The sequence below is a fragment of the Scyliorhinus torazame genome, chromosome 29 (assembly GCF_047496885.1).
Source record: "Scyliorhinus torazame isolate Kashiwa2021f chromosome 29, sScyTor2.1, whole genome shotgun sequence".
NCBI lineage: Eukaryota > Metazoa > Chordata > Chondrichthyes > Carcharhiniformes > Scyliorhinidae > Scyliorhinus > Scyliorhinus torazame.
The window spans coordinates 15,732,238-15,759,004 of NC_092735.1; the positions used below are offsets into that span (position 1 = coordinate 15,732,238).

General features: G+C 52.9%; 1 protein-coding gene across 1 annotated transcript in view; it reads left to right on the plus strand.

Moving 5' to 3' along the window:
* Positions 1–3,704: 3,704 nt before the first annotated feature.
* The window catches only part of sun2 (Sad1 and UNC84 domain containing 2), a 136,064-nt gene continuing 113,001 nt past the window's right edge, over positions 3,705–26,767 (plus strand). Inside the window, exon 1 of the mRNA XM_072492109.1 lies at positions 3,705–3,773. The gene's annotated coding sequence lies outside the window, so the exon portion shown is untranslated. The remainder of the gene's footprint in view (positions 3,774–26,767) is intronic.

The window sequence follows — 26,767 nt, forward strand, 5'->3', positions numbered from 1 at the left end:
GTTTGTCCCGGGTAGGATGGATGGTGGGTTGCAGAGCTGGCAGAGGGCAGACATCAGAAGGTTGGGAGATCTGTTCATAGACGGAAGCTTTCCAAGTTTGAAGGCGCTAGAGGACAAACTTAATCTGCCGCCAGGAAATGCCTTTAAATATCTGCAACTACGAGCCTTCCTGAAAAAACAGGTAGTGACCTTTCCGACGCTGCCGCCACTGAGGATACAGGACAGGGTGGTCTCCGGCACCTGGTGGGGGAGGGGAAGGTGTTGGATATCTACCAGAAACTACAGGAGGCGAAGGAAACCCCGGTGGAGGAGCTCAAGAGCAAGTGGGAGGGGGAACTCGGTGAGGAGTTGGAAGCGGGTCTATGGGCAGAGGTCCTGGGCAGGGGTAATTCCTCCTCATCATGTGCCAGGCTCAGTCTAATGAAAATCGCTTATTGTCACGAGGAGGCTTCAATGAAGTTATTGTGAAAAGCCCCTAGTCACCACATTCCGCCGCCTGTTCGGGGAGGCTGGTACGGGAATTGAACCGTGCTGCTGGCCTGCCTTGGTCTGCTTTAAAAGCCAGCGATTAGCCCAGTGAGCTAAACCAGTTTAAGGTGGTCCACCGGGCACACAATGACGGCAGCGAGAATGAGCAAGTTTTTAGGGGTAGAAGACAGTTGTATGAGGTGCAAGGGCAGCCCTGCAAACCATGTCCACATGTTTTGGGCATGCCCGGAGCTTAGAGAGTTCTGGCAAGGGTTCGCGAGGGCAATGTCCAAGGTGCTTAACACACGGGTGGTGCCGAGTCCAGCGGTAGCGATCTTTGGAGTGTCAGAAGACCCGGTAGTTCAGGGGGCAAAACAGGCCGACATCTTGGCCTTTGCCTCCCTAGTAGCCCGGAGACGGATTTATTAATGTGGAGGGACTCGAAGCCCCTGAGTGTAGAGACTTGGGTTAACGACATGGCTGGGTTTCACAGCCTTGAGAAAATAAAGTTTGCCTTAAGAGGGTCTACGCCAGGATTCTCTCGGAGGTGGCAGCCGTTCGTCGGCTTTCTCGGGGAAAATTAAAATATCAGCAGCAGCAGCAATCCGTGTGTGTGTGTGGGGGGGGGGGGGGCTTCATTGGGATGGTGTGAGAAGACTGAGTCGCGTGGGGTAATGTCTATTTAATTGTTATTGTATATTCTCTTTTTGCGCTATGTTAATGTTCACTCTAGTTTGTTTTGTTATTATTGTTACCACTGTTTTATTATGAAAAATTCTGCAAAACCTTAATAAAAATACTTTAAAAAAAAGAAAGATCCTGGGTGTTTGCTCACTTGAAGAGCTTGAAAGCCGATATAGTCTGCTCGCACGCAGGCGACACATTTGAGGGTAGGGATCAGATGAGGCTAAGGATGAGGTGGGTAGGGCAGGTGTTCCATTCAAACTTTGATGTGAGGTCAAGAGGGATGGGAAGTGAGAAGAAGAATTGGGCCTGGGGCTGGAGGGAGGGGTCTGGAATGAGATTTTGTATAGGGTGAACTCCACCTCCTCTTGCGTAAGGATGAGCCTGATACAATTTAAAGTAGTCCACAGGGCACACCTGACTAGAGTGTGCATGAGTGGGTTCTTCCCAGGTGTAGAGGACAAGTGTTAATGGTGTTTAAGGGGGCCGCCGAACCACTCGCCCATGTTCTGGTCCTGCCCAAAATTGGTTGCGTTCTGGGTCTCGTCTTTTGAGACTATGTCGGGGGTTAGGCTGGAGCCGTGTCCACTAGTGGCGATTTCTGGGGTGTCAGACTTGCTGGAGCTTCTTGAGGGGAAGAGGACTGATGTCTTGGCCTTCGCTTCTCTGATAGCCCGGCGACAAATACTGCTTGGATGGAGGTCGGCGGTGGCACCTAGGGCCTCGTCAACATTGGGGGATTTGGCAGCATTTCTGAGATTGGAAAAGATGCCATCAGCGGGTCGGAGGAAGGGTTCTACTCCAGGTGGAAGCCATTCATAGCCTTCTTCAAGAATCTGTTTGTTGCCAGCAGCTAGGGACTGGGGAAGATGGAGGGGGTGGGGGAGATAGAGGGGGGGTGTCGGCTTGGGGGGGGGGGGGGGGCTGGAAGTCTTGGGGTTATTACAGCTAGTGCAAAAACAAAAAATGACAAACTGTATTATATTTGAGTGTTTTTATGTATTTATTTGAGATTTTTGCAATGTTTGAAATAAAAATATATATTTTTTTAAATCTCGTGAGACGTAATGAGGCTGGTAAATCTCACGAGAGACCTCTTGCGGGATTTACTGGCCTTGTTGCATCCTGAGTGGGGTGCGACAAGGCCGATCGATCGCGCCCATGGTAACTTGAAATATCTGTTTTAGATTTTATTATTATGCTATTTGTTCAAATGAAAAAGTTTTCAATAAAAATATATATTTTTAAAAATATTTTCAATTGTGGTCAGGTTTTCAGTATTTGTCTGTGCCTGATTGGCTGCGAGCGAAATGAATCACAGAACCTTTATTTTGCCCCCCACCTTTGGGGGCCCCATGCTCAGGGACGGTGTGTTTCATTGTAAATCCGTCCCTGACTTCAGGTGAAAACCACTGTTTCTCTACAGATCTTCCCCCCTGAATCTGAAACCTCTTCTCTTCACTATTCGCCCGCTGATTGTTATCTTTAAAGTTCCGCTCATAGAATCATAGAATGATACAGCACAGAAGGAGGCCATTCAAGCCATTGTGTCTTTCTATTGATGGGTTACATATATTAATCTTGAGATTGATATTCTTCAGTACTTTACTCATTAGCTTAGATATTAACTCCCCAGGTTTGCTCTGCACGTCCTCCCCGTGTCTGCGTGGGTTTCCTCCGGGTGCTCCGGTTTCCTCCCACAGTCCAAAGATGTGCGGGTTAGGTGAATTGGCCAATGATAAATTGCCCTTAATGTCCAAATTGACCTTGGTGTTGGGTGGAGGTGTTGTGTTTGGGTGGGGTGCTCTTTCCAGGGGCTGGTGCAGACTCGGGGGGCCGAGTGGCCTCCTTCTGCGCTGTGGGTTCGATGATAATCTATGATTAATCTAGGACAAAGGTTCGGCACAACATCGTGGGCCGAAGGGCCTGTTCTGTGCTGTATTTTCTATGTTCTATGTTCTATGTACCCTTGTGAGCTGCAAAATAGGTTTGTGCAAAGATTGAGATCTTGACATATGTTGGGTTTAAGTGATCAGCCTACCCAGAAGATCCAATCTGAATGACTTAGAAAAAAAATTAGAGTACCCACTTATTTTTTTCCCAATTAAGGGGCAATTTAGTGTGGCCAATCCATCTACCCTGAACATCTTTAGGTTGTGGGGGTGAAACCCATGCAGACACGGGGAGAATGTGCAAACTCCACACGGACAGAGACCAAGAGCCAGGATCGAACCCAGGTCCTCAGCGCTGTAGGCAGCAGTGCTAACCACTGCGCCACTGTGCCGCCTGGATCCAAGCTGAAAGATAAATAAAAGTTTTACTCTGAGGCTGGTTGAGTAAAAGGGCACATCCATCCCAAACAGAGCATATTCTACTTCCAGCGTTTGTAATATGGCTGGTGTATTTTTAACATTTTGATGAGCATTTTTGCAGCACCAGGAAGTTGAGTGAGTTGCTTTGTTCTGTCACGTTGTCACTGTGATGTCAGCTGTGGCTGTGTAATTTGTATTTCCACCACTATTGCTACAAATATGAACAGATATGTTAGTTAAATTACAGATGGAATTACAGATTCCTGGGAATGAGCTAAATACAGAATAACGAGGGACTCACGACATCAGGTACCAGAAACTACACAATATGTCAGACTCTTGGCTTTAATCTTCACTGATTAATTTCAAAATTGTAAATGTTCCTGATCTGTTTCAAAATCTTTTTCAATAAGTCAACAGATTGTGTTTAGGTGGAGGAGGGGGAGAATTTCTGAAGTATGTTCAGGAGAATTTTCCTGCCCAACAAAGAAAGGCATTGCAGGATCTAGTCCAGGAAAATGAAGTGAGTCAAGTGGAGAGTGTCACAGTTGGGGAGTGTCTCGGGAATAGTGATCACAGTATTGTAAACTTCAGATCAGTTCAGGAAGAACAAAGAGCAATGTAGAATTAAATATTTAATGACAGGCGGGGGAAGAGATAATTTCAGTGAATTGAGGAAAGATTTGATCAGGGTAAAGAGACAGATCGCCAGGCAGAAAGGTATTGGGATCATGGGCATTTTTTTAAAGGACAGATGATTCTGGTACAGTCTTGCTACATTCTCACAAAGGGAAAGTGGAGGGCAGGAGTTCCCAGGACAATGAAGGAGTTAGAGTGTGAGATGATGCAAAGAAAGAGGCTTTGTGATAGATGCCAGCTTGATAATAGAAGGGTGAATCAGGTTGAATATACAAAAGCACAAAGGAGAAATGAAAAAGTAAACAAGAGGAGCAAAGGGATAGTATGAGAATAGATTGGTGGCTAACACAAATGTGAATCCAAAGGGGTTCAGAAAGGCCGAGCGTTTGGGTCTTCGGCAGTTTCATTTGGGGCTTTTCTGCTATTGCAGCATTCAGTCAATGTGTGACTTGACAGGAAAGTAAGTAGGTGATTGGGGAGTATTTTCTCTCGCCACTTATCTGAACTCAGGAATTTGAGGGTAAATGGGCATTAATTGAAATAATAAGAATATAAGCAGAGGCAGAATTAACGACATTAGTTAAAATTTAATTAGTAAAACAATTAATGAAACAATGATGGCAGTGCAGGTGATGTGTTTGATGTGTTAGGCAGGTCGGTTCAGTGTGGACTGCACTTGATGCAGCGATGCGAGTAACAGTCCTCTAACACTGTAGAAGATCCAACACGGTTTTATTGGACGATAGAACTAACATACATATTTAACTGTGGGTCAACACTATACTGAACTGACTGGAGACCTTGTACTAGCCTGACCAGACTTACTAGCTACCGCATGGTGTTTGTACTGGCTAGCTCTGTCTCAGTGGCTGGGTCCAGAGAGAGCAGGAAACCTAGTGGCCTCTGGCTTTATAGTGGTGGTATCCTGTCTGGTGATTGGCTGCACTGTGCTATGTGCTTACTGGTCATCCTGTGTGTCAATCACTGCCTGTCTGCACTTCATTATATACATGCGTGGATATTATGACATCTCCCCCCTTTTATTTTTAAAATAAATACTAAGGTGTGGATGCTTATAAATATATATATATATATATGTGTGTGTACCTGACTATATACAGAAAGATGTCTAAACGAACGTATATACATAGGAAGGTTGCGATAGTGCAGATACATGGCAAACAAAACAATATTTACAGAGGTCCAATTGGTGAAATCACAAAAATGTACAAAAGCTCAGTCTATAGATTTAGTCTTTGTGGTGGGTGCCAAATTCTAGTTGAACGCCGCAGAGGCGGATTAGGAGCCGTCTGCGCTTGGAGAGGCGGGATCGCTGGCATCGCGGTGGGCGCGTGGACCGGCAGGATTGCTGGTAGATCGGTGGCCTCGTGGTAGGGTACGTCCGGAGGAGGCATCGTAGGCGGCGGGCACGCTGGTCAGGTAGTGGGTGTGGAACTCTTCGCAGTGCCTGTCTGTTGCGCCGTAGCAGGGAGCCATCAGCCATGCGGACAAGGAATCATCTTGGGGCCACTTGTTTGAGCACAACAGCTGTGGCTGACCAGCCGCCCACAGGCAACTGTACGTGAACATGGTCAGTTGGGGCCAGCACGGGCAGATCCGTGGCATGGGCATCGTACGTGGCTTTCTGTTGGGCCCGTGACTGCTGCACGTTCTGTAGGACCGTGAGGTGGTCAAGGTCAGGAACGTGGATGGCTGGAACTGTGGTCCTCAGAGTGCGATTCATGAGCATCTGGGCTGGAGACAATCCAGTGGACAGTGGGGTCGCCCTGTATGCCAGCATCGCCAGGTTAAATTCAGAGCCTGAATCTGCAGCTTTGCACAGCAGCCGCTTTACAATGTGGAACCCTTTTTCGACCTTCCCGTTTGACTGCGGGTAGTGGGGACTGGAAGTAACGTGACGGAAGTTGTACGACTGTGCGAAGTCAGACCATTCCTGGCTGTAAAAGCAAGGACCATTGTCGCTCATTACCGTGAGTGGTATCCCATGCCTGGCGAACGTTTCTTTGCAGGCTTTGATCACCGCCTTCGACGTGAGGTCGGACAGTTTCACTACTTCTGGGTAACTGGAGAAGTAGTCGACCAGGAGTACGTAGTCACGCCCCTTGGCGTGGAAAAGGTCTACACCTACTTTGGACCACGGAGAGGTCACGATCTTGTGCTGCTGCAACGTTTCTTTGGGTTGAGCTGGCTGAAACTTCTGACAGGTAGGGCAGTTGAGGACTGTGTCAGCAATGTCCTGGCTGATGCCCGGCCAAAAGGCCACCTCCCGAGTTCTGCGTCGGCATTTCTCGACCCAAGGTGACCCTCATGGAGTTGGCCTAGCACCATAGCACGCATACTCTGAGGAATTACGATTCTGTCGAGTTTCAGAAGGATTCCCTCCACCACCATCAGGTCGTCTTTTACGTTATAGAACTGGCGACATTGTCCCTTCTGCCAGCCATTGCTGAGGTGCTGCATCACATGCTGCAGCAGAGGATCCTTGGCTGTCTCCCCACGAATTTGGACCACCTGTTCGTCGGAGGCTGGAAGGTTTGAGGCACACAACTGCACTTGGGCTTCTATGTGGCAGATGAAGTCACTTCATGCGGTGTGGTAATGGACCTGGACAGAGCATCTGCAACGATCAGCTCTTTACCTAGCGTGTAGACCAGTTCGAAGTCGTAGCGGCGTAGCTTCAGAAGAATACGCTGTAACCGAGGTGTCATGTCGTTTAAATCCTTCTGGATTATGTGGACTAGAGGCCTGTGGTCCGTCTCTACCGTGAATTTCGGCAGGCCATAAACATAGTCGTGGAACTTGACTATCCCAGTTAGGAGACACTCCTTCTCAATCTGAGCGTACCGTTGCTCAGTGGGCGTCATGGCCCTGGAGGCATACGCCACTGGAGCCCAGGACGCGGAGTCATCCCGCTGAAGGAGCACCGCCCCAATGCCGTCCTGGCTTGCATCAGTTGATATCTTGTTTCCTTGGTTGGGTCGAAGAATGCTAGGACCAGGGCTGTCGTGAGTTTTACCTTCAGCTCGCGCCATTCCTCTTCATGTGTGGGCAGCCACTGGAATTCCGTCGACTTTTTGACAAGATGGCGGAGGGCCGTGGTGTGGGATGCCATATTGGGAATGAATTTCCCGAGGAAGTTGACTATTCCGAGCAAGCGGGGGACCGTCTTTTTGTCCTTCGGGGTCTTCATGACGTTGATCGCCAAGACCTAGTCGGCGTTTGGCCACACGCCCTGCTGCGAGATGTGGTCACCTAGGAATTTGATCTCCGATTGACCAAATGAGCACTTGGCCCTGTTAAGCTGAAGACCATGTTCATGGATTCTTTGGAATATCTGCTTGCGGCGAGCGATGTGTTCCTGGGGCGTTGTGGACCAGATAATGACATTATCAACGTATACTCGCACCCTCTCGATGCCATCCATCATCTGTTCCATGATGCGATGAAATACTTCGGAGGCAGATATGATGCCAAAAGGCATCCGGTTGTAGCAGTCACGACCAAATGGGGTGCTGAACATGCACAACTTGCGACTGGACGTGTCCAGTTGGATTTGCCAAAAACCCTTGGAGGCGTTGAGCTTAGTAAAGAATTTGGCATGAGCCATCTCACTGGTCAACTCTTCTCGTTTTGGTATTGGGTAATGCTCCCTCATGTTGCGGTTTAGATCCTTAGGGTCAATGCAAATGCGAAGCTCCCCTGACGGCTTCCTGACGCAGACCATAGAGCTGACCCAGTCTGTGGGCTCTGTAACCTTTGATATGATGCTCTGGTCTTGGAGGTCCTGTAATTGCTTCTTCAGAGGATCCTGGAGGGTGCCGGCACCCGGCGAGGTGCATGAATTACAGGGGTGGTTCGGTTTGAGCAGGATTTTATATCGGTATGGGAGCGTGCCCATTCCGTCGAACATGCTGTGGTACTGCGTGATGATGTCATCTATGTCGGCTTGCAAGTTTCCATTGGGCGAAACCGTCGCCGGTGATGATGACATGGTGTGGACGCGTTGAACAAGTTTCAGGAGTTTGCAGGCACGAGCACCGAGCAGAGATGCTCTGTCAGGCCCGACTATTTCAAACCACAGCGTCGCCTTGATCGCCTTATTGGATACCCCCAGTTGACACGAGCCACTGGCAGCTATGGCGTTGCCATAGTCAAGGAGCTGGCAGGCCGGTGGAAGAATGCTTGGTTTGGCGCGGATGGTGTCGAGGTCGGATTTCGAGATGAGGTTCGCCGATGCGCCGGTGTCCAGTTTGAACCGGATGCGGGCCTTGTTCACTGTGAGGACAGCAGACCACTCGTCGTCGGGATCCACACTGAGGATCGAGAAGCCTTTCGCCGTCGTGGTGGAAGGCAGCACATGTGGTTATGATGCCCATCCGGTACGGGTACTTGAGGCACTCAGCATCAGGATCCGTTGGGCTGTCGGGATCGTAATCTGGCATGCCTTGTTGTCGGGTTGTCGGGCTTGTCGTCCACTCAGTCATGACGTGCATGCGCAGGGACCCTGGAAAAGCGCGCGAAACAGCCACTCTCCTCGATGCTCAGGCCCTGCATTTGTCCAATGGCCTGCACCCGTTCCGCCTCATGGGAGGCCAGCTTCGCAGTTTCTGCTGCCCTGATGTGGGAGTAACGATTCTTAGCATGCACATGGACAACGCACGTCTCGATAGCGGCAGAGAGGGTCAACTGTTTGACTTTCAGGAGCTGTTGCCAAAGGGAGTCGGAGTGGACCCCGAAAACGATCTGATCCCGGATCATGGAATCAGCCGTCGAGTCATAGCTACATGACTGCGCCAGGATGCGGAGATGGGTGACGAAGGACTGAAAAGGTTCATCCTTACCCTGAAGACTCTGCTGGAAAACATACCGTTCAAAGCTCTCATTCACCTCAATGTCGCAGTGGCTGTCAAACTTCAGCAGGACTGTTTTGAATTTTGTCTTGTCTTCGCCATCAGCGAACATGAGGGAGTTGTAGAAGTGGATGGCGTGGTCCCCCGTGATGGAGTGAAATAGCGCGATCTTCCTGGCATCCGATGCTGCTTCGAGGTCGGAGGCCTCGATGTACCAGAGGAACTTTTGCTTGAAGAGCTCCCAATTTGCGCCGAGGTTGCCGGAGATGCGGAGCTGCGGAGGAGGTTGGATGTTTTCCATGTCACCGCATGGCTGCTTGCTGGTCAATGCTGATTCACTCAAGGTAGGTCCATCAATTTTCAGTATCACTCCGTAGTACCATGATGTGTTAGGCAGGTCGGTTCGGTGTGGACTGCACTTGATGCAGTGATGCGAGAAACAGACCTCTAACACTGTAGAAGATTCAACACAGTTTTATTGAACGATAGAACTAACATACATATTTAACTGTGGGTCGACACTATACTGAACTGACTGGGGACCTTGTACTAGCCTGACCAGACTTACTAGCTACCGCATGGTGTTTGCACTGTGCTAGCTCGTGGACTCTGACTCAGTGGCTGGGTCCAGAGAGAGCGGGAAACCTAGTGCCCTCTGGCTTTATAGTGGTGGTGTCCTGTCTGGTGATTGGCTGCACTGTGCTGTGTGCTTACTGGTCATCCTGTGTGTCAATCACTGCCGGTCTTCACTTCATTATATACATGCGTGGATATTATGACAGTGTTGTCGCTACAGCAAGTGCAGCTCATGGACTCCAGTGTGACGCAGAGCAACCAGGTCTGCTGTAAGTGTCTGTGGCTCGAGGAACTTCGGCTCAGAGTTTATGAGCTGGAGGCCGAGTTACAGACACTGTGATGCAGCAGTGAGGGGAAATGTTACCTGGACACATTGTTCCAGAAGGCAGACACACCCCTGATAATAATAATAATCTTTATTGTCACAAGTCGGCTTGCATTAATATTGCAATGAAGTTACTGTGAAAAGCCCTCAGTCGTCACATTCTGGGAAAATTCAGAATGTCCAATTCACCTAACAAGCACGTCATTCGGGACTTATGGGAGGAAACCGAAGCACCCGGAGGAAACCCATGCAGACATGGGGAGAATCTGCAGACTCCGCACAGTCAGTGACCCAAGCTGGGAATCAAACCTGGGACTCTGGAACTGTGAAGCAACAGTGCTAACCACTGTGCTACCATACCGATGGTAGGATTGTCTGATTTGGTCCATGGCCAGGGACAGGAGAGTGTGAGCGTGAATGAGGCAGGTAAAGGGATGGAGAAGGTAGAAATGGAGAGGACTTGTCTTTTGCAATTGTCCAACATATTTGAGGTTCTTGCAGCTTGTATGGACAAAAATGGGGGTTGTATGGTGAGTGACCAACCTGATCATAGCACCGTGGTACAGGAAGCCATTTAAACAGAGGGAGTTAATACAAATGTCGTATGATCTTGAGATCAAGAGTTTGCTGCCCAGTGCCAGGGTTCAAGATCTGCTGTGGGCTGGAGAGGAACTTGCGGTGGGGGGAAGGATCCAGTTGTCACGGTCCACATAGGTACAAATGACATAAGTAGGAGTAGGAAAGATGTTCTAATTATGCAGTATAGCAGCTAGGGGCTGTTACGATGCCCTGAGCAATCAATTCCAGCCCCACTTTACCCGGAGTCACATGTGAATTAACTAACAATTCTTAGAAAAATACCCAGTGTCTTAGGCCCTTGGCTGACCAATAATTACAGTCACCAGGTTTGTAAATATAAACACAATTACTTTTTATTAACAATGAGAACTATAATGAAATATGCAGCAAATACAATTGGTTAACTATTATCTAATTCCTCAAGCGTGTGAACACCCGAGACCATTTAACCAGGCTGTTCAGCCCCTGATGCGCAATCAATTACACTCAAGACAAAGTGATTTCATGACTGAAGGCTTTAATTTCCTAGAACTTGTTCCCCAGCAGCTTCGGTACAGAAAGTGAAGGCTGCTGGGACGGCACCGATTCTTATACTCCACCTGTCAGGGCGGAGCTTCGTAACAATAGCCAATGGTAAACTCCTGGGTTTAACCAATGGTCATCAGCCTCTTAGGTATCGCAATACCTGGTACTACCACATTCACCCCCTGTTAAAAAAGAGTCCGTCGGGGTGGTGGCCAGTGGTAACAGTCGCCTTTAACATGGTATGATCAGGTATGGAGGTACCGTGCTGTCGAGGATATTTACAAAGTGTTCGTTCACAGTTAAAGTCACAGCGAAGCAATCAGTCGATCGGGTGGCCTGGTCGTCCTTCTGGAGTGCCTGGGCTGCGGTGGTGATTCTGATGGGGGTCCCGGTGGTTGCGACTCCGGGAGCGTGGTTTTGGCCTCCCTGGCAGCTTCGTCACCCCTAGGCGGCGCTGTTGGGGCAAACGGTTGACACGGGGGGGGGGCCTGTAGGGGGCGTTGGTGGGTGGGTGGGCCTAGGCAGGCGCGGCGGGAGTACTGACCCTCCAGTGAGGTGCTGTGGGGGGGTGGGGGTAATGGTTCGGGTGCGCGTGGGGTTCCGGCGGGCGGCAGGTCCCGTAGGGAGACCGTATCTTACCGGCCATCAGGGAACGCCACGTAGGCGTACTGAGAGGTGGACCCTCTCGACCAACAGGTCCGACTTGTGCGCCCGCATGTGCGTCCGAAGCAGAATGGGTCCGGGTGTCGCTAGCCAGATTGAGAGCGAGGTCCCGGAGGAGGACCTGGGGAAAACAAGGAGACGTTCATGAGGTGTCTGATTTGTGGTTGTACAGAGCAGCGACCGGATGGCGTGGAGGGCCATCGGGAGGACTTCTTGCCAGCGGGAGACTGGGAGATTCCTGGACCATAGGGCCAGTAGAACAGTCTTCCAGACCGTTCTGTTCTCCCTCTCCACCTGTCCGTTTCCCCGGGGGTTGTAACTGGTCGTCCTGCTCGAGGCGATGCCCTTGCTGAGCAGGAATTGACACAGTTCGTCGCTCATAAAGGAGGACCCCCTATCACTGTGTACGTACGCGGGAAAACCGAACAGTGTAAAGATACCCTGGAGGGCCTTGATGACGGTGGTTGTGGTCATGTCTGGGCAGGGGATAGCGAATGGGAACCGGGAGTACTCGTCAATCACGTTCAGGAAATGCGTGTTGCAGTCGGTGGAGGGGAGGGGGCCTTTGAAATCCATGCTGAGGCGTTCCAAGGGACGGGAAGCCTTTATCAGGTGCGCCCTCTCTGGCTGGTAGAAGTGCGGTTTGCACTCCGCGCAGATTTGGCAGTCCCTGGTGACTGTCCTGACCTCCTCGATGGAGTAGGGCAGGTTGCGGGTCTCGATTAAGTGGAAGAAACGAGTGACCCCCGGGTGGCAGAGGTCCTAGTGGAGGGCTCGGAGGCGGTCCACTTGTGCAGTAGCACAAGTGCCGCGGGACAGGGCATCAGGAGGCTCATTTAGCTTCCCCGGACAGTACAAGATCTCATAGTTGAAGGTGGAGAGTTCTATCCTCCACCACAAGATCTTGTCATTTTTAATCTTGCCCCGCTGTGCATTATCGAACATGAAGGCAACCGACCGTTGGTCCGTGAGGAGAGTGAATCTCCTGCCGGCCAGATAATGCCTCCAATGTCTCACAGCTTCTACTATGGCTTGTGCCTCTTTTTCGACCGAGGAATGGCGAATTTCGGAAGCATGGAGGGTATGGGAGAAGAAAGCCATGGGCCTGCCCGCTTGGTTGAGGGTGGCCGCCAGAGCTACGTCGGACGCATCGCTCTCGACCTGGAAGGGGAGGGACTCGTCGATGGTGCGCATCGTGGCCTTTGCAATGTCTGCTTTGATGCGGCTGAAGGCCTGGCGGGCCTCCGTCGACAGGGGGAAGGTTGTGGACTGGATTAGGGGTCGGGCTTTGTCTGCGTAGTTGGGGACCCACTGTGCGTAATAGCTGAAAAACCCGAGGCAGCGCCTTAGGGCCTTGGGGCAGTGAGGGAGGGGGAACTCTATAAAGGGGCGCATGCGCTCAGGGTCGGGGCCTATAACTCCATTTCGCACTACGTAGCCTAGAATGGCTAGACGGTCGGTGCTAAACACGCATTTATCCTTATTGTATGTCAGGTTAAGGATGTTCGCGGTCTGGAGAAATTTGCGGAGGTTGGTGTCGTGGTCCTGCTGGTCATGGCCGCAGATGGTGACGTTATCCAGATACGGGAACGTTGCGCATAAGCCGTACCGGTCAACCATTCGGTCCATCTCTCTCTGGAAGACCGTGACCCCATTAGTGACATCAAAGGGAACTCTTAAAAATTGATAGAGCCGCCCATCTGCTTCGAAGGCAGTGTACATGCGGTCACTATTACGGAGGGGTAGCTGGTGGTAGGCGGACTTGATATCCACCGTGGAGAAAACCTTGTATTGTGCGATCCTGTTTACCAGGTCGGCTATACGGGGGAAGAGGGTACGCGTCCAGCTGGGTAAACCTGTTGATGGTCTGGCTGTCGTCAATGACCATCCTATGCTTCTCCCCGGTCTTTACCACCACTACTTGAGCTCTCCAGGGACTGTTGCTCGCTTCGATGACCCCTTCCCCCAGCAGCCTTTGGATCTCTGACCTGATGAAGGTCCGGTCCTGGGCACTGTGCCGCCTGCTCCTGGTGGCGATAGGTTTGCAATCAAGGGTGAGGTTCGCAAACAGGGAAGGCGGGTTAACCGCAGACAGTAAGGGGAGGTACAGGGCCGTCGAATTCAAAGGTCAGGCTTTGCAAATGGCATTGGAAGTCCAGCCCCAGGAGGGTAGCCGCGCAGAGGTGCGGAAGGACATACAGGCGGAAATTGTCGAATTTCCTGCCTTGGACAGTGAGGTTCGCTAGGCAGAACCCCTTTATATCCACCGAGTGTGACCTGGAGGCCAGGGAGATCCTTTGGTTTACAGGGTGGGTTACAAGGGAACAGCGCCTTACCGTGTCGGGGTGAACAAAGCTTTCCGTGCTCCCAGAGTCAACCTCTCGTGGCCGTTCATGAAGACCGTCGTTGTAGCTGTTGCGAGTGTCCGGGGTCGACTTTGGTCCAGTGTCACCGAGGCCAGATGAAGCAGTTGCGAGTTCTGATCGGGCAGCGTGTAGTCAGCCGTGCTGGGGGCCTGGGGCCCTATCCAAGATGGCGTCACCCATGGGTCGCACATGGTGTCCGGGGATGAACAAGATGGCGGCGGCGATGGACAAAATGGCAGCGCCGACCCGTCCAGCGTGGTGTCCGGGGAGCAAGATGGCCGCGCCCATGGGTCGCACGTGGCTCTAGGAGAGGGGGTGCGGTGAGCGCTGGCCGGTCGGGGCCTGAAGGGGGGGTTGCCGCGGCGGTCCGGAGTCGTGGAGACTGCGGCCACGGCGCGGACCTGGCAGACCCCCACAAATTGGCCCTTCTTGCCGCACCCTTTGCAAGCGGCGGTGCGGGCCGGGCAGCGCAGGTGGGGATGATTCGCCTGCCCGCAGAAGAAACAGCGGGGCCCGGCACCGTTAGCGGGCAGTCTCGTAGTGCAGGCCTGTGGGGTCAGGGGGAAGGTCTGTGGGGCTGCTGCAGCGGGGTGCCACGCAGCCCAGGGGGCCGCCGCGCGGTCGGGCGCATAGGACTGCGTGTTTTTGTAGGCAACGTCCATGGACCCTGCCAGGGCCCGTGCCTCTCTAAGTCCCAGGGTGTCCTTTTCTAGGAGTCTTCGGTGGATATCTGAGGAGCTCATACCTGCTACGAAAGCATCCCTGATTAAAAGTTCCGTGTGCTCGCTCCCCGAAACTTGCGGGCAGCCACAGTTTCGGCCCAGCACCAGTAGCGCCCGGTAGAAATCTTCCAACGATTCCCCGGGGCTTTGCCTTCTAGTTGCAAGCAGGTGACGTGCGTAGACCCGATTTACAGGGCGGATATAATGTCCTTCTAACAGTTCGATCGCGGCATCATTGTTCTCCACCTCCTCGATAAGGGTGTAGATCCCAGGGCTGACCCTTGATTTCATAACTGAAGGCTTTAATCTACTAGAACTTGTTCCCCAGCAGCTTCGGTACAGAGAGTGAAGGCTGCTGGGACGGCACCGTTTCTTATACTCCGCAATGTCAGGGCGGAGCTACATAACAACAGCCAATGGTAAACTCCTGGGTTTAACCAATGGTCATCAGCCTCTTAGGTACCGCAATACCTGGTACTACCACAGCCCCCGCATGTTCCACATCACTATCTTCACCAGGGGTTTCTGAAGCTCCCCTCTATTAAGGTCTGCCCCAGCTTAACACAAAACTCTCCCTATCTCCAGGCCCACTCTTGTCCGGATTCACCCAAAATGGCAGCCCCCTCCATTCTCGCCTGTACCCAGCCACAAAGTCACCTGCGTCACCAGCCCATCCCCCAATCCCCTCCTTCCTCTCCCCTTAGCACCACCCCTCCAACTAGAACAAACAAAGAACAAAGAAATGTACAGCACAGGAACAGGCCCTTCGGCCCTCCAAGCCCGTGCCGACCATGCTGCCCGACTAAACGACAATCTTCTACACTTCCTGGGTCCGTATCCCTCTATTCCCATCCTATTCATGTATTTGTCAAGATGCCCCTTAAATGTCACTATCGTCCCTGCTTCCACCACCTCCTCCGGTAGCGAGTTCCAGGCACCCACTACCCTCTGCGTAAAGAACTTGCCTCGTACATCTACTCTAAACCTTGCCCCTCTCACCTTAAACCTATGCCCCCTAGTAATTGACCCCTCTACCCTGGGGAAAAGCCTCTGACTATTCACTCTGTCTATGCCCCTCATAATTATGTAGACCTCTATCAGGTCTCCCCTCAACCTCCTTCGTTCCAGTGAGAACAAACCGAGTTTATTCAACCGCTCCTCATAGCTAATGCCCTCCATACCAGGCAACATTCTGGTAAATCTCTTCTGCACCCTCTCTAAAGCCTCCACATCCTTCTGGTAGCGTGGCGACCAGAATTGAACACTATACTCCAAGTGTGGCCTAATTAAGGTTCTATTCAGCTGCAACATGACTTGCCAATTCTTATACTCAATGCCCCGGCCGATGAAGGCAAGCATGCCGTATGCCTTCTTGACTACCTTCTCCACCTGTGTTGCCCCTTTCAATGACCTGTGGACCTGTACTCCTAGATCTCTTTGACTTTCAATACTCTTGAGGGTTCTACCATTCACTGTATATTCCCTACCTGCATTAGACCTTCCAAAATGCATTACCTCACATTTGTCCGGATTAAACTCCATCTGCCATATCTCCGCCCAAGTCTCCAAACAATCTAAATCCTGCTGTATCCTCTGACAGTCCTCATCGCTATCCGCAATTCCACCAACCTTTGTGTCGTCTGCAAACTTACTAATCAGACCAGTTACATTTCCTCCAAATCATTTATATATACTACAAAGAGCAAAGGTCCCAGCACTGATCCCTGTGGAACACCACTGGTCACAGCCCTCCAATTAGAAAAGCATCCTTCCATTGCTACTCTCTGCCTTCTATGACCTAGCCAGTTCTGTATCCACCTTGCCAGCTCACCCCTGATCCCGTGTGACTTCACCTTTTGTACTAGTCTACCATGAGGGACCTTGTCAAAGGCCTTACTGAAGTCCATATAGACAACATCCACTACCCTACCTGCATCAATCATCTTAGTGACCTCCTCGAAAAACTCTATCAAGTTAGTGAGACACGACCTCCTCTTCACAAAACCATGCTGCCTCTCACTAATACGTCCATTTGCTTCCAAATGGGAGTAGATCCTGTCTCGAAGAATTCTCTCCAGTAATTTCCCTACCACTGAAGTAAGGCTCACCGGCCTGTAGTTCCCTGGATTATCCTTGCTACCCTTCTTAAACAGAGGAACAACATTGGCTATTCTCCAGTCCTCCGGGACATCCCCTGAAGACAGTGAGGATCCAAAGATTTCTGTCAAGGCCTCAGCAATTTCCTCTCCAGCCTCCTTCAGTATTCTGGGGTAGATCCAATCAGGCCCTGGGGACTTATCTACCTTAATATTTTTTAAGACACCCAACACCTCGTCTTTTTGGATCTCAATGTGACCCAGGCTATCTACACACCCTTCTCCAGACTCAACATCTACCAATTTATTCTCTTTGGTGAATACTGATGCAAAGTATTCATTTAGTACCTCGCCCATTTCCTCTGGCTCCACACATAGATTCCCTTGCCTATCCTTCAGTGGGCCAACCCTTTCCCTGGCTACCCTCTTGCTTTTTATGTACGTGTAAAAAGCCTTGGGATTTTCCTTAACCCTATTTGCCAATGACTTTGTGACCCCTTCTAGCCCTCCTGACTCCTTGCTTAAGTTCCTTCCTACTTTCCTTATATTCCACGCAGGCTTCGTCTGTTCCCAGCCTTTTAGCCCTGACAAATGCCTCCTTTTTCTTTTTGACGAGGCCTACAATATCGCTCGTTATCCAAGGTTCCCGAAAATTGCCGTATTTATCCTTCTTCCTCACAGGAACATGCAGGTCCTGAATTCCTTTCAACTGACACTTGAAAGCCTCCCACATGTCAGATGTTGATTTGCCCTCAAACATCTGCCCCCAATCTATGTTCTTCAGTTCCCGCCTAATATTGTTATAATTAGCCTTCCCCCAATTTAGCACATTCATCCTAGGACCACTCTTATCCTTGTCCACCAGTACTTTAAAACTTACTGAATTGTGGTCACTGTTACCGAAATGCTCCCCTACTGAAACATTTACCACCTGGCCGGGCTCATTCCCCAATACCAGGTCCAGTACCGCCCCTTCCCTAGTTGGACTGTCTACATATTGTTTTAAGAAGCCCTCCTGGATGCTCCTTACAAACTCCGCCCCGTCTAAGCCCCTGGCACTAAGTGAGTCCCAGTCAATATTGGGGAAGTTGAAGTCTCCCATCACCACAACCCTGTTGTTTTTACTCTTTTCCAAAATCTGTCTACCTATCTGCTCCTCTATCTCCCGCTGTCTGTTGGGAGGCCGTAGTAAACCCCCAACATTGTGACTGCACCCTTCTTATTCCTGGTCTCTACCCATATAGCCTCACTGCCCTCTGAGGTGTCCTCCCGCAGTACAGCTGTGATATTCTCCCGAACCAGTAGCGCAACTCCGCCTCCCCTTTTACATCCCCCTCTATCCCGCCTGAAACATCTAAATCCTGGAACGTTTAGCTGCCAATCCTGCCCTTCCCTCAACCAGGTCTCTGTAATGGCAACAACATCATAGTTCTATCACTAGCCATCACTAGCCCCCCTCCTTTTTCTCACCTCCTACCTAACAGCTCCACAACCCCTCTCTGGCTGCCGGCTGCAGCCCCCACCCCCTCAACACTGCTTCCATGTACTAGCATCCATGCTAGCATGGCAACTCCCACCAGGAGAATGTAGCCACCTAAATTGGCCAACTCCCGATTCAAAATGGCGAATGGCAAAGGCTGATGGGAAAGTCAGCCAACAAGACAAAAACCAGCAGCTGCAGGTTTGCTGTGTATTTACCTCTGCAAAAACCTGACAACATCGATACCAGAGACCATCAGCATAACAAAGTAACAGCCATCTGCATACTGATGAGCAATCCCCGGGAACAATAAGTAACATTTTGACACACAAAGCAAAGCCAGACTCCTCGGCGCCAGCAGGAGCCAACACAAAGGAGGTGAACGAGCACCTCAAGACCGCCCATCGATCAGGGAACCGCTCCAATATTGGAGAAAATCGAACCAAGCGATTGGGACAAAGTCCAATCACTTGGGACCAGGTACAGGGTCCGCCCCGAAAGGCGGGAAGCCCCTGGGGACTATAAGAGTTGAGCCCCAAGTTCAAATCGCTCTCTTCACTCTTCAGCAGCTTCTCTTCACTCTCTTCTTCCTGCCCGGGTCACCCAGCAACACAAACCAACATTGACCGTGACCGGTGCAGTGAAGACCGACAATCGTAAGTCTTAATTCAACGCTCGCTACGAGATAGGCGTTCCTAGCTACCAATCCGTACCAACTTCGAATCCCGCAGGCTCAGAACCCGGACGAAAGGCCATTTGTTCCCCTAACCTGGTGGGCCAGTCCAAAGTTAAGTATAGGCCTGTTAGTTGTAGAAGTAGCTTAGACGTAGAATGTGTGCATGAGTAGCGATTACTGTGTATAATAAATGTGCTTTGATTTAAATCTTACTAATCGGTGTATTGGATTATTGATCATTACTCGGACTTGAACCTTGTGGCGATATCATAAAGATACCTGGCGACTCGAGAGCAAAGGTAATAAAACAGAGCAATTGAACCAAGGAGAAAATCAGCAACAGGATCTACACAAAGAACCCCACCCATAATGCCCAAACTACCCCTCCCCCCTACTCTGCCTCATAAGAAATGATTTCACTGCCTAGATTCCTGGAGGGCAGTCTGAAAACCTGTATGGAGCAAGTTCATGAGATCTCCTGTGTTCTTCAAAATCTTACTATTGTGAGGGTATGGCCATTACCACCAGACAAACAAGGAGGTCACCTTGGAAGAGAAGGAGGAAAAGAAGGCCAGGAGAAGACATTCAGGACCTCTTTGCTCCTTGAACACCTATCCAGAATTTACTTCTTTAGAATGTCATCCCTTCACTGCCTGTGCTCCGTATTTCCCACTCCCTCATCCATTTACAATATACCATCAAAACATCCTCTTGGTCTGCAATAAACACCATCAACAAAAACTGTTCCATAAGATCTTTATCCAACAACACATCCAATTATATAAATAAAAATATTCTGTTGTTGATCCCATAGCGCTTATCTTGCAGGTGATTTTGCCTGACCTACTGCTCCTATGCAGGGCGCTATTTCAGTGGCTGCAGCATGACCTGCTGCTCCTATGCAGAGCATTAATCCTGTGTCTGCACAATGACCTACTGCTCCTATGCAGAGCATTAATCCTGTGTCTGCACAATGACCTGCTCCTGTGCAGAGCATTAATCCTGTGTCTGCACAATGACCTACTGCTCCTATGCAGAGCATTAATCCTGTGTCTGCACAATGACCTACTGCTCCTATGCAGAGCATTAATCCAGTGTCTGCACAATGACCAACTGCTCCTTTGCAGAGCATTAATCCAGTGTCTGCACAATGACCAACTGCTCCTTTGCAGAGCATTAATCCAGTGCCTGGTCAATGACCAACTGCTCCTTTGCAGAGCATTAATCCAGTGTCTGCACAATGACCAACTGCTCCTTTGCAGAGCATTAATCCAGTGTCTGCACAATGACCAACTGCTCCTTTGCAGAGCATTAATCCAGTGTCTGCACAATGACCAACTGCTCCTTTGCAGAGCATTAATCCAGTGCCTGGTCAATGACCAACTGCTCCTTTGCAGAGCATTAATCCAGTGACTGCACAATGACCAACTGCTCCTTTGCAGAGCATTAATCCAGTGACTGCACAATGACCAACTGCTCTTTTGTGAGGGCCACGAAGAATCCAGCACGAGTTTCAAGGATACAAAGAAATAACATTCATTTACAATAACATATATATATACACACAACAGCAGCAACCTCACTTGCTGCTTACTCCTTCCTGCTGGTTCCAAACTGGCCAGCTTTATTTATACAGGGAGTCTGCTAATGATTTCTCCGCCCCCCTCATTGGGGATGTTCATACTCCCACAGGATTGTGGGATTGTCATTAGTCCCCAGCCAATGGTAAGTAGGCAGGTTATAACATCCCTCCCCCGCAAAGTCCAAGGAATCCACCGAAGACCATGGCGAAGGAGGGCTTCGGACTCGTTTTGCTGCAGGCAGGACACCATTTGCACGAGGCGCTGGATCGGGCGGCGTGTAACGAGACAGAGACCGGCGCTTCCGTGATGAACGGTGTAACGGTTGTACATCCCCGGCCCGTGGGCCCGAGGATTCCCCCTCTGACGCGTCCTGTGTCTCCATCTCGGAGTCAGAGTCTACTGCCTCTGTCATCTCGGTGTCTCTATCTCCGCGCGGTTCTGTAACGACCTGCGCAGGCTTTGAGTGAGGCACCAGAGGAAGATTGTGAGGACTACTTTCCATTGTCTCTGGTCTCTGCGGCTGTAGAAATTAGCTGGGGGCGGGGAATCTTTGGAAAGGATAGTCTTCTGGACCGAACGTGGTCTACATGTTTGCACTGGAGCCGACCCTGGGCTTGCACCTGGTAAGATATAGGGCCCGTTTGGCGAAAGATTACGCCAGGGACCCACTGGGTACCACCAGCAAAATTGCGAACGAACACTGGGTCGCCGGGCGTAAACTGCCGAATCGGCCGATGCCGAGAGAATCCCTGTCCCTGCCGTTCTGGTGTGTGGCGTACTTTTGCGCCAATGTCCGGGAAAACCATACTAAGGTGGGTGCGAAGTCTCCGGCCCATTAGGAGTTCTGCGGGAGCGACCCCAGTCACCACATGGGGGGTGGTCCAAGACGAAAACAAAAAGCGAGCCAGTCTCGTGTCCATTGACCCGGAAGACTGCTTCTTTAGGCCTCTTTTGAATGTCTGCACTGTGCGCTCCGCCAACCCATTTGAAGCCGGGTGGTAAGGGGCAGTGCGGATATGGCGTATGCCGTTCATCTTTTTTTTAAAAGATATATTTTATTCAAGATTTTTTGGCCAAACATAACAGTACATAATGTTTCCTTTATACATCAAGAAAACAATATAAATAACAATGGCCAGTTTTAAACAAATAAATAAATAATATATGAACAAAATCAAAAACAAAACTAAATGGCAACTGCCTTGTCCACGATAAATACTCTCCAAAAATACAATCCAACAATCCAATATACAATTACATATACCAAATACCTATGCATATACAATAACATCCCTGAGAGTCCTTCTGATTCCTCCCCCCCACCCCTCACCCCCCACCCCTCACCCCCCACCCCTCACCCCCCACCCCCCCCAACCCTCCCCCCCACCCCCCACCCCTCCCCCCACCCCTCCCCCCCACCCCTCCCCCCACCCCTCCCCCCACCCCCACCCCTCCCCCCACCCCTCCCCCCACCCCCCCACCCCTCCCCCCCACCCCTCCCCCCCCACCCCTCCCCCACCCCACCCCTCCCCCACCCCACCCCTCCCCCCTCCCCCCACCCCTCCCCCCACCCCCCCACCCCACCCCTCCCCCCACCCCCCCCCCACCCCACCCCTCCCCCACCCCACCCCTCCCCCCACCCCACCCCTCCCCCACCCCACCCCTCCCCCCACCCCCCCCTCCCCCCACCCCCCCCCCACCCACCCCTCCCCCCACCCCCCCCCCACCCCCCCCAACCCCCCCTCCCCCCCCACCCCCCCCCAACCCCCCCTCCCCCCCAACCCCCCCCTCCCCCCCCTCCCCCCCAACCCCCCCCTCCCCCCCCCACCCCCCCCCCCACCCCCCCCTCCACCCCCCCCACCCCCCCCTCCACCCCCCCCTCCCCCCCCACCCCCCCCTCCCCCCCACCCCCCCCTCCACCCCCCCCCTCCCCCCCTCCCCCCCCACCCCCCCTCCCCCCCCTCCCCCCTCCCCCCCCACCCCTCCCCCCACCCCTCCCCCCACCCCCACCCCTCCCCCCACCCCTCCCCCCACCCCCCCACCCCTCCCCCCCACCCCTCCCCCCCACCCCTCCCCCCCCACCCCTCCCCCACCCCACCCCTCCCCCACCCCACCCCTCCCCCCTCCCCCCACCCCTCCCCCCACCCCTCCCCCCACCCCCCCACCCCACCCCTCCCCCCACCCCCCCCCCACCCCACCCCTCCCCCACCCCACCCCTCCCCCCACCCCACCCCTCCCCCACCCCACCCCTCCCCCCACCCCACCCCTCCCCCCACCCCCCCTCCCCCCACCCCCCCCCACCCACCCCTCCCCCCACCCCCCCCCCCACCCCCCCAACCCCCCCTCCCCCCCCCACCCCCCCCCAACCCCCCCTCCCCCCCAACCCCCCCCTCCCCCCCCCACCCCCCCCTCCCCCCCCCACCCCCCCCCTCCACCCCCCCCACCCCCCCCTCCACCCCCCCCTCCCCCCCCACCCCCCCTCCACCCCACCCCCCCCTCCACCCCCCCCCTCCCCCCCTCCCCCCCCCACCCCCCCCTCCCCCCCTCCCCCCTCCCCCCCCCCTCCCCCCCCACCCCCCCCACCCCCCCCTCCCCCCCCCTCCCCCCCCACCCCCCCCTCCCCCCCCACCCCCCCTCCCCCCCCACCCCCCCCCTCCCCCCCCTCCCCCCCCACCCCCCCCTCCCCCCCCCCGGGTTGCTGCTGCTGTCTTCTTCTTTTCCATTCCCTCTATCTTTCTGTGAGGTATTCGACGAACGGTTGCCACCGCCTGGTGAACCCTTGAGCCGACTCCCTTAGAACGAACTTAATCCGTTCCAACTTTATAAACCCTGCCATGTCATTTATCCAGGTCTCCACACCCGGGGGCTTGGCTTCCTTCCACATTAACAATATCCTGCGCCGGGCTACTAGGGACGCAAAGGCCAAAACATCAGCCTCTTTCGCCTCCTGCACTCCCGGCTCTTCTGCAACCCCCAAATATAGCCAGCCCCCAGCTTGGTTCGACCTGGACCTCCACCACCTTCGAAAGCACCTTTGCCACCCCCACCCAAAACCCCTGTAGTGCCGGGCATGACCAGAACATGTGGGTATGATTCGCTGGGCTTCTCGAGCATCTCGCACACCTATCCCCTACTCCAAAAAATTTACTGAGCCGTGCTCCAGTCATATGCGCCCTGTGTAACACCTTAAATTGTATCAGGCTTAGCCTGGCACACGAGGACGATGAGTTTACCCTACTTAGGGCATCAGCCCACAGCCCCTCCTCAATCTCCTCCCCCAGCTCTTCTTCCCATTTCCCTTTCAGCTCATCTACCATGATCTCCCCCTCGTCCCTCATTTCCCTATATATGTCTGACACCTTACCGTCCCCCACCCATGTCTCTGAGATCACTCTATCCTGCACCTCCTGCATCGGGAGCTGCGGGAATTCCCTCACCTGTTGCCTCGCAAAAGCCCTCAGTTGCATATACCGAAATGCATTCCCTTGGGGCAACCCATATTTTTCCGTCAGCGCTCCCAGACTCGCAAACGTCCCATCTACGAACAGATCTCTCAATTGTGTTACCCCTACTCTTTGCCATGCTCCAAATCTCCCATCCATTCTCCCCGGAACAAACCTATGGTTATTTCTTATCGGGGACCGCACCGAGGCTCCCGTCTTTCCCCTATGCCGTCTCCACTGCCCCCAAATTTTCAGTGTAGCCACCACCACCGGGCTTGTGGTGTATTTCTTCGGTGAGAACGGCAACGGCGCCGTCACCATAGCTTGTAGGCTAGTCCCCCTGCAGGACGCCGTCTCCAATCTCTTCCACGCCGCTCCCTCCTCTTCTCCCATCCACTTACACACCATTGAGATATTGGCGGCCCAGTAATACTCACTTAGGCTCGGTAGTGCCAGCCCCCCCCTATCCCTACTACGCTGCAAAAATCCCCTCCTCACTCTCGGGGTGTGGCGCACAATGACTTACGAGAGACGAATAGAGATGAAGTCGATGAGGCTTTATTAAGCGTGACTTGTTCCCCGCAGTTCAGCAACAGACTGGAGCTGCGGGGAGAACCCCTGGTTCTTATACTCCGCCTTCAGGGCGGAGCTAGAGATCAACAGCCAACCAGGACCCGGGATCTGTCAGCCAATAGCATCACGGCTTCACAGTCCCACATGACCGCTAATGCATACTACCACATTCACCCCTTGTTAAAAATGAACCCGGCGGGGTGGTGTTTCGCATGGTGGTAGGGGTTTACAAGGCTGGTCCTGGGAGGAGAAAATTTTTGGCATGTCTTTTCAATGCTCTACACTTTGCCCTACATTGGGCTATGTACAGGGTTTGTGAACTATTTACAAAATTCGTAAGAGGAAAAAAAGAACATCCTCGTTAAAGTCCACAACATTCTTGTGTTACACCGATGCCACAAGTCGAGCGGGCGGTCTGGTCTTCCTTGTTGATCGCCTCAGCCCCGGTGGTGGTGCAGGTGCTTGTCCCCGCGTTGTCGTCTCCGGGAGCTTTTCGGTGTCTGCTTCAGTTTCACTCCTGGTCAGACATGGGAGGAGGACCGATCCTCCCGGGAAGGGGGCGGTCGCGGGGTGCGCCGGTGGCAGGGAGGGGGTGATCGGTGTCGGGGGGGTGTGCGTGTTGCCGGCGGGCGCCAGGTCTCGCAGGGAGACCGTGTCCTGTCGGCCGTCGGGGTACGCCACGTAGGCGTACTGCGGGTTCGCGTGGAGGAGATGAACCCTCTCGGCCAACGGGTCCGACTTGTGCGCCCGCACGTGTTTCCGGAGCAAGATGGGTCCTGGGGCCGCCAGCCAGGTCGGCAGCGACGTTCCGGAGGAGGACTTCCTGGGGAAGACAAGGAGGCGCTCATGAGGCGTTTGGTTAGTGGTGGTACACAGCAGCGACCGGATGGAGTGGAGAGCGTCCGGGAGGACCTCCTGCCACCGTGAAACTGGGAGATCTCTGGACCGTAGGGCCAGTAGGACGGTCTTCCAGACCGTGCCGTTCTCCCTCTCTACTTGCCCGTTGCCCCGGGGGTTGTAGCTGGTCGTCCTGCTCGAGGCTATGCCCTTGCTGAGCAGGAACTGGCACAGCTCGTCACTCATGAAGGAGGACCCCCTGTCGCTATGGATATATGCGGGGCAACCGAACAGTGTGAATATAGTGCTCAGGGCTTTAATAACTGTGGCCGCTGTCATGTCGGGGCAGGGGATGGCGAAAGGGAAATGGGAGTACTCGTCCACCACGTTCAGGAAGTATGTGTTTCGGTCGGTGGAGGGGAGGGGCCCTTTGAAATCCAGACTGAGGCGTTCAAAGGGGCGGGAAGCCTTGATCAGGTGCGCTCTATCTGGCCTGAAAAAATGCGGTTTGCACTCAGCGCAGATGTGGCAGTTCCTGGTGACAGTACGGACCTCCTCCACGGAGTAGGGGAGGTTGCGGGACTTTATAAAATGGTAGAACCGAGTGACCCCCGGGTGGCAGAGGTCCTCGTGGAGGGTTTGGAGACGGTCTATTTGTGCGTTGGCACATGTGCCGCGGGACAGGGCATCGGACAGCTCGTTCAGCTTTCCGGGACGGTACAAGATCTCGTAGTTGAAGGTGGAGAGCTTGATCCTCCACCTTAAGATCTTGTCATTTTTAATTTTGCCCCGCTGTGCATTATCGAACATGAAAGCTACCGACCGTTGGGTCAGTGAGGAGAGTGAATCTCCTGCCTGCCAGGTAATGCCTCCAATGTCGCACAGCTTCCACTATGGCTTGGGCTTCCTTTTCCACTGAGGAGTGGCGGATTTCTGAGGCGTGGAGGGTTCGGGAGAAAAAGGCCACGGGTCTGCCCACTTGGTTAAGGGTGGCCGCCAGAGCTACGTCGGAGGCGTCGCTCTCGACTTGGAAGGGGAGGGACTCTTCGATGGCGCGCATCGTGGCCTTTGCGATATCCGCTTTGATGCGGCTGAAGGCCTGGCGAGCCTCTGTCGACAGGGGGAAGGTAGTGGTATTAGGGGGCGGGCCTTGTCTGCGTACTGGGGGACCCACTGGGCGTAATATGAAAAGAACCCCAGGCAGCGTTTCAGGGCTTTGGAGCAGTGGGGGAGGGGAAATTCCATGAGGGGGCGCATGCGTTCGGGGTCGGGGCCTATTATCCCATTGCGCACTACATATCCCAAGATGGCTAGCCGGTTTGTGCTAAACACGCACTTGTCCTCGTTGT